The sequence below is a fragment of the Rhododendron vialii genome, chromosome 6a (genome assembly GCF_030253575.1).
Source record: "Rhododendron vialii isolate Sample 1 chromosome 6a, ASM3025357v1".
Lineage (NCBI taxonomy): Eukaryota > Viridiplantae > Streptophyta > Magnoliopsida > Ericales > Ericaceae > Rhododendron > Rhododendron vialii.
Window position 1 is genome coordinate 33,277,638 of NC_080562.1, and position 8,779 is coordinate 33,286,416.

Genomic DNA, 8,779 nt, shown 5'->3' on the forward strand with positions numbered 1-8,779 from the left:
GGATCGCAGACTGGAGCGTGCGAGCAAAACCAACATGTGCCAGTAGGGTTTTTGGTTTTTGAAGTGGCTTAGGCTAGGTTAGGTTCAAGGGTTTTGCAAACACTCAAAGCTCAAACACGCTATCATTCCCAGGGTGTTCTTGATCCATTTCATCATTGGGGAATCAAAAACCGTAAGTAAACTAATCTGGAAGCTCAGATTGGGGTGTCTACAAAGAACGAAAATTAAAACAAGTTACTGAAATAAGAGTAATTGAGCATAATTTAAAATAACTTTAAAAAAAATAATAATAGCAATATTCTGGGCAGCCCCCGTTCTACGTGATCTGCCGTCCCAATCAAACTTGTGGAAAAAGTAAAACCAATAAACATATACCGCAGCCCCCGTTCTTTTCGTTTTTCGTCTGTGTCCGTTTTTTTTCCTTTTCCAAAAGCTGCTGCCAAGAGTCGGTAGAGTAATTTGTTTTTATATGGATTCAAAAGTTTAATCACACAAAGACCCTTGAACTTCATGAAATAATAAACCAATAATCCATCTTTAGACACTTCGCATTTAGACGCCAAGTTTCTTGTATCTTCCGCTTTAATCCAAAATCTCGAACAACGAGCTCGAACAACCTATAAACAACAAAAGAACAAAATAAATATCAATTAACAAAAATAAATGAATAACAAATGTAGTTTGGAAGGCCAAAATTTGTATATTTTGGTACTTATCAGCAAACCAATCATGAAGACCGCAACTAACTCGCCGCCGCCGGAGAGACACCGAACCAGATCTGACCGCCATCTTTGCCAATCGATTTTGAATAATACCTGCAACAACAAAAGTTAAAAAGCCCTATCTACACCTCCACCTCCACCGCATCACTACCCGACGTACGCCTCCACCCAAGCAAACCAGATCAAAAACCGCACCACAATGAAGCCCATGACCACCGATCATTTGAACACCCAGCGCCACTAGGCCTCCGAAGGTAGCCAGGGAAACCTCCGGTCAATGGCGAAGAGCAAAACACCCAACCGCCACACACTCCCCATGAGAAAGGGCAGTGCTCGAGACCGAGATAGAGAGATACAACGAGATGGGTCTAGATCAGGAGAGGAGGAGGAGATAGAGAGATAACGGGCGAGAGAAAAGGAGAAAAGAGCCCGGGGGGAGAGGGAAGGAGGTGCCTCCCACCTCCCCCCAGCGGCGGGGCCGAAGAGCCCTAGCAGAGAGTAAGGAAGAGAGAGAGGGTATGAAGTTTTTGGGTTGAGAGCAGATCGAGATAAATTTACTTTGTGTTTAAAACTCAAAAATCTTAGCTATACCTAGCCTAACTTGGCGGATTTTTTTAGAAGCAGTTTTTCTGGAAATCCTTCAAATCTTCACATATTTTCGCAATAAAAAATATTTTTTTTTATTTTATCACTTGGAAAGAATAACATGATTGGATTGTATGTTTTACAGAAAATTTGTTCTTCAAGTTCTTAGAATTCATTAGAAGTCTCGATTATAAAGGATCGGAACTCCCTTAGCTAACTCTTTCAAATAAGTTGTTGTAGCTTAGAATACAATAGTCTTATAATAGTTTACATTAGAAACTATTGGAATATAAACTATTCTCGTTCTAAAGAAGACAATGAGAACACTAGTATAAGGTACGTAGAGTACAAATTAACCATTCTCATTCTAAAGAAAACTATTCCACTATTCCAATACTATTTGAATGTTAAACCACCACACACACACACACACACACACACACACACACACACACACACACCCCCCCCCCCCCCCCCAAAAAAAAAAAAAAAGGAATGTTAACTATTAGAAAACTACTCTTTCGTAAGCTACAACTTATTTGAAAGAGTTAACAAAGGGGTTGTGATCTTCATCCTTTACAATTGACTTCCATTTTAATGTAAAACTGTAAGAAAAACTACTCTGTCTCTGTCGTAAATGACAACTTACGTGAAAGAGTTAGGTTTGGGGGTTGTTTTACGTACAATTGACTTCCATTTTAATATAAACTCAGAAAACTACTCTATCGTAAACTACAACTTGCCAATGAGCCTTGGCTCAGTTCACGGGATCCCAAGTGAGGAAGGGCGGGAGTTTCAGCCCCGCGAGGGCATGGGAGGGTTCCAAGGCTATGAACAATTTTTGGACTCTTGACTTGTAAAATAACTTACTAACTCCGTTGACGTATAAATTATGACCAAAAAAAAAAAACAACTTATTTTTATCCTTTACAATCGACTTCCATTGTGTGCGTGACTAGGTTTCCAAAGACTTCACGTCTGTCATGTCATGTCCACCAAGAACCAACTTGCCGAAGAAACTTTGGTTATACTCCCTCCATTCCAAATTAATAGTCCGGTTCGGTCTCCAATATGACTTTTAAAATGTTAATATCTTTCAATCTACAATGTCTTTAAAAATTTTAAAAACTTTGTATAATAGAACTAATTGAGATCTATCATATGAGATCCATATTGCACGCAAAATTTATTATAGATTGAAAGATATTATCAATCTAAAAAATGCATTGGAGACCGAAATGGACTATTAATTTGGAACGGAGGGAGTATATTTGAGTCTTATAAAGAATTATTCCCTCCGTGCCAATTTGTTTGTCCAATTATTAAAATTCGTGTCTTCTAAAAATATACTTATATCTTACATTTTATAATGTTTTTCATGATTTTTAAGATTTTGTATAATAAAACTAATTGAGATCTACCAAACAAAATTTTTATTGCATATTAAAAACGTTACAAATTGAAAATTATAGACATTTTTCTTTTAGAGGTCAAATGCTCTCATAAAGTCAAAAGCGGGACAAACAGATCGGGAGGAGGGAATAATAAGCAAGTCAAGTTCTTTATATAAGGCTATTAGCTAGGCTAAGGGCAAGTCAAGTATGAATGATGCCGCGGCTTTGTTCGTTTGCCATTTTAGTTTTGTTTTAGTTTTATTTTCTAATCATTACCCTACTTCTTTCTCCAATCATTACCCTATTTTTTCAATTATTACTTTCACATCTCTCTTTATCTCTCTCCAATCATTACTCTATTTCTCTCTCCACCCACTACCAAAACTAAACTAAACTAAACTCTCAACCAAACACAACCAGTTTATTAATTGATAGTAAAGAAATTATTTACACCAGCGGTGTAAACATTTGTTTCCTCCAAACCAATTACATTGCATCACGTCATTATATTATATTAATTTGGACCACTATTTTGACAACGTAATACAATATAATTGATTTACAAGAAATATTCTCTTATCGATAAGTATCTCTTCATTTTTCTATACTTATGATAGTCTCACAATTCAACATGCGCTGTACAAAGATCGTCTCTCTATACATATGACGAGAGATTCTTTTTTTTTTTTCCTTCAATTCATTGATGAACATCTTCGAGAAACCGTAGACTAATCATTGAACTTCTCGATCTTGAATCTCCCTTCTTTGGGCAATCGGGCTGGCCATTGTAATGTACTATTCTGATCTCCAAACCAGAAACTTTGAAACCCGTTGTTGAGAAATTAGCCAAATCAACACATACACAATGACAAAAAATAATATAAACAAAACGCAAACAAAAAAGAAACAGAGGTTTTTACGTGGTTCTCCAATTGCATAATTTAGTACATCCACGTCTCACACTAATTTTCATGTATATTGAAGGAAAAAAGGTACAGAATGAATCTGTGTACAGCATATATATATTTATATCGTAAGGGGTTGTGCATGGTTTATGTGGAGGGGCCGAAATGATTCGATCCTCAATAATGCACCAGCAATCCCTCGAAACATTGTGTTCTCAATTTCTGCATTTGCCTCAGCTTCCTTCGAAGTGGCACCGATAAAATCCCGAATTAATAATCCTACATGTTTGATTTGGGTTTATTGGACTCCTCCAAATTATGGATATTTGAAACTAAGTGTAGATGGCTCTTCCATTCAAAATCCTGGATATGTTGGTTTGAGTGGTGTATTCCATAATTGGATGGGTGGGTTTGTTTTGGGATATCATGAATGAGCCATTCATGTCAATTCCAAAATGACGGCAGAAATGTGGGCTCTGTGTGATGGGTTGTGAGTTGCCCATCAGTTCGGATTTTCTCATCTTATTATTGAGACCGACTCTATATTTGTGTACAATGCTTTGCGTAGGAAAGCAGGTCCAAACAGGCCGGTTCAGGAGGATGTTTCAAGAGATTCAGATTCTAGTTTTTGAGTTCTCCACAGTGCAGGTCATTTTTTGCTATTGGAAATTTAACGGGATAGCTGACTTGTTAGCCAATAATGCAGCAGCAACTTAGGGTGTTTTAATTTTATATCGTGCTGCTCTCGATTTTTTATTACTAGCTTTGTATAAGGACCATAGAGGAACAGTAGTTCCTCGTGCAAAAGGAAGAAGGGGCCATCCCCTGCTTCAATTTCAAGGAGTATTCAACAGAACAAATTCGCATAGAATTATCACATGAATCATCACACCACAAATTCCCAAAGGAAGCAGGGGTCATCCCCTTTCCATGAGTGCGAAAGAATGCGTGGGTTCCCAACCGCCTCTGCCACGGCAAAGAGAGCCACAGCATCGGTAAGGAGGATGGAGGCTGCGACGGACAAATGTTCGCATGAAGTCCCCCAGCATATATAATCGTACTAGCGAAAACCCATGCAATGTATGTGCTATGCATTGAATGAATTTTTGTACGTGTGATCATCAAAACATAGAAATTATTCACCACAATATGCTAATTGTTATAAATGATTAATGAAATATTTTTTTGATCATTCATGATGAATGAAGTATTTTTTGATCATTTGTGATGAATGAAATTTTTTAAATGCCCATCAAAAACAAATTACTATCATTTAAGTTTATAGTTTTTTTTTTTTGTTTTTTTATGGGAATAAAAATACTATAGTGCCAAAGAGTAAAAAAATTTTGAATTTAAAATTTAAGAAAAAAATCTATAAGCTAGGTGTAATGCAATATTTACATGTGCTCCCTATAAATTTCTATGGAAGATCAATTGATTCATACCACTTCTGACTTCTCGCACTCAACTCAGGAAAAGTTTCTCTGCAATAGTAATATATTAAGCCATCCACAGTGGTATAATCAAAAATGGATAACCGAAAGTTGACACATCAACTTTTGATTATTCACTTAAGAGGTTACTAAACTTAACAACATTGAGGTTCACAATGGTCACTTCCTAACCAAAATAAGAAGTCCACTACAATTTCACACAATCTATCTCTCTCCCTCTGTTTTCCGTCATTTACTTCCCTCCATTATGTTTTTTTGTGGGCAAAAATATATCGAACATATGGTGTTTTTCCTAGTGTTATTTATCAAAACAACACTGAAACTTTTTTTTTCTTCCTATTCCTGTAGCCTATATCACAAATCCACTACTCTCTTAATTTTTTTAAAAAAATCAGATGTGTTCTTGAAATTGAAAAATAATGCAAGGTTCTTCCTCTTTTTTTTTTTTTGTGGCAAGGTTCTTCATTTACTAAACTATAAGGGGAGGTACAAAAAAAAAAAAGAATAACCACTTTTTAGTCGAAAAAATTATTTATTTTGCTAAAAAGTAATTATTTCTCAAAATACTTGGGTAAAAGTAAAAAATATTTTTTTTACCGATTTCTCTCGTCGAGATGAATCAATAACCCATAAAAGTTTGACACAAAATTAACAAATGCGAAAAAAAATCAAATAAAGACAATTTTCAGATTTAAGTTAAGTTCATAAAAATTCAGCCTAAAATAGAAACGGGAAAGAAGAGTGAAATACCGTAATCCGGCAACGATGGATTAAATTGTAGATGATCGAGAAATATGAGCTTCACTTTTGGAAGAAAAAAAAGAGAAACAATTTGTGGTTGAAGTGAAAAAGATATAGAGAGCAGGTGAAGAAGAGAAGAAGAAAATACTAGTTGAAATACGCGTATATATAAATTTTGGAACCAATTAACTTATGTGGTGTGGGGTTCACAAATTTTGATTATTGAAAAAGGTTGCTAGTTTTGGTTATCCAAAGTCTAAAATTTGATTATTTCTAAGGATGTTGTTAAGTTTGATTATACCATTGTGAGCCATTTTTGCACCAATATTGTTAACTTTAACAATAATTGGCTTTTGATTATACCACTGTGGATGGCCTTAGATGGCATGGTGACGTGTGTGGGTATATTTGGAAGATTTTTTTTTCCGGTCAAACGGAAATTCAAAATAGATTACGAAAGGGAGTACCACATAAGGGTTACACACCAAGTCATTAGGTCTATAGATTACACAAAGAACCTACTATTAATCTAGCACTTGCCGGATATTCAGGCTATCTCTTACAACAAATTCTCTCATAGCAATGAGCATGTCCACCACAAAAACGTGCGCATCTGTTTGTTCTACTTCCATTCTTACAAGTTGGTCTACACATTGATTCGCTGATCGGTATAGTGGTAGGTTGTACATTGCTGGTTGGGTATGTTTCCACCTATGTCTATGCTCCTGCCTGGATTTGCATTTATGCCGTTAACGTATAGGACAAGAGTACTTATTGTGGAGTTGGTTTTTTTTTTTTTTTTCAATATTCGATAGAAAAGATTATTTACATTATATATATATATATATATATATATATATATATATATGCAATACAAAGTACAAATTCGAAAGACTACATCAATCATGAAAGTCCACGAGATACCAAGCCCAACAACTTAATTAACACAATAAATAAACCCGTTATAGAAAAGAAACAAAGAAAGAAAAAACATCTTTTAAAAGGAAGAATTCTCACACGCAAGTGGAGAGATTTTAACTTCCGACCTCCTGGTGATATACAAGAGTCTTGACCTACTAAGCCAGTCCCAATTGGCTGTGTGGAGTTTGTTTAGAAGGTGTATAGTCATCTAGTAATAATTTGGATCTTGACCAATTCTATGCTTTTTCTATGAGGATAGACGTGATAAATATCGTGGATCATCCTCTGGTCCCTAAAAATTTGGCTCACGATAGGGTTCACGAGAGATGACAAATTTAATCTTAGTCAAGATCATATAGGGTGCGATATCTTTATTTGAGTGCGAAAAGTAGCAGAGGTAGAATGGTGACGATGGTAAGACACGGATAGGAAACTGGGAAAGTACAATGAAATCTACCGCCGCTAATAGTGTGGAATTTTTATCGGCAGTTTTTTACCGTCGTTTTTTTTTTTCCCTGATAGTTGTATTACCGGCGGTAGATTTCTAACGCTGTTATTATCGGAAATACTTTTACCAGCAGTTATTGAACTATTAACGGGGATTTCTAAAGCTAAAATTTGGCATAGTAAAACCATTCTGTAAAACTCGAATGACTGGATTTAGTCTTGAAAAATCATAGAACCAATTAAACTTTCTTTCAAAGTTTGGCTCCCTCCGTCTTCGATACTTGGCTCCTCTGGGTAACTTCTTCTTTTTCTCTCCAAAATCTTACTAGTTTTTACTAATTTATCATCACCTTATTCCAACTTACTGGTGTGTCTTCAAGGCCTTATAACCCCTTTTTCCAATAAGTTGGAGCTGATGAGACTGGGCCGGACTAGCTAGAAACGAATGCAATCATACAAGTGTTAAAATAGTCTCTGTGGCATTTTTGGGTGGCTAATTTTAGGATTGTGGGTCTGTTGTAGGTTTTTTATTTGTTGGTGTTTTCATTTCTTCCTGTTTTCTCTCCCATTGTGGGGGCTTTCCTCACCCCTACATGAGTGTTTTGTTGGTTTTGTTGGTCACTTGTGTAACAACCCGGATTTTCGGCCATTTTTTTTTCTCCATAATTAACCCGTATATATATATATACACACACACACACATATATATTTAATTGAAAAATCCTAGCTTGCCTAGGTATATAAATATTTGCTATTACTATCTTTTTAATTAATCAATCCACCAATCGATAAATAAATCAATCATACGAACGAAAGCAATATACAGAGAACGCCAAGATATACGTGGAAAACCCCAAACGGGTAAAAACCACGGGAAGGAATCAAAGCACTATACTCAATGTGTAGTTACAAGTAATCTTACCTACGATTTGAATCCTCACAATCGCCCTAAGTCCTACTTGCCGAATCGCTCGCTCACTACACCCAGTGCTTGATTGCCGCTGCCTTGAATCCACAAGCCTTCCACAAACTTTCGGAAATCCACCGAAGAATAACTCTAAGTTTGTTTAAATAGAGTTGTGATTACCTCTTGGAGTTTCATTGTAGCTTGAACAATTGAAGAGGAACTCCAAGATTCAAAGATAAAGAAACCACTTGGTTGATTGAGGTTTAAACCCACGCATGCATGTTGCCTGCCGCTTTCTCTCTATTTTTCTCAAACGCCAGGCCCATATCTTTTGGCTGCTCTATTCCTCTTTGTAGTCTTAGGAGACCACATGTCCTCAAATAAATTACACCTTCTAGGCAATGTAAAACTCGTGCCTTAAACAGATTGCTTGGATTAAATTCCGATTGGTCGATAAAGTCAAGCCTTGCAATTACCGAATGATCTTTTCCATGTGCGGCAAATCCTTTCTTCTTAAGAACAAATCTTTCCTTTTCTACCTATACGAAACACTCACTCTCAATTACACAAAATTGATTTCCTTCCACTTCCTAAGCAGACACTCTATAAACAAAAATAAAATACAACTTGATAAATGGGGATACAAATAAATATGTGTTTTGTCGTGGAATTTGCCAACACTGATAGACCATAGCATATGGTC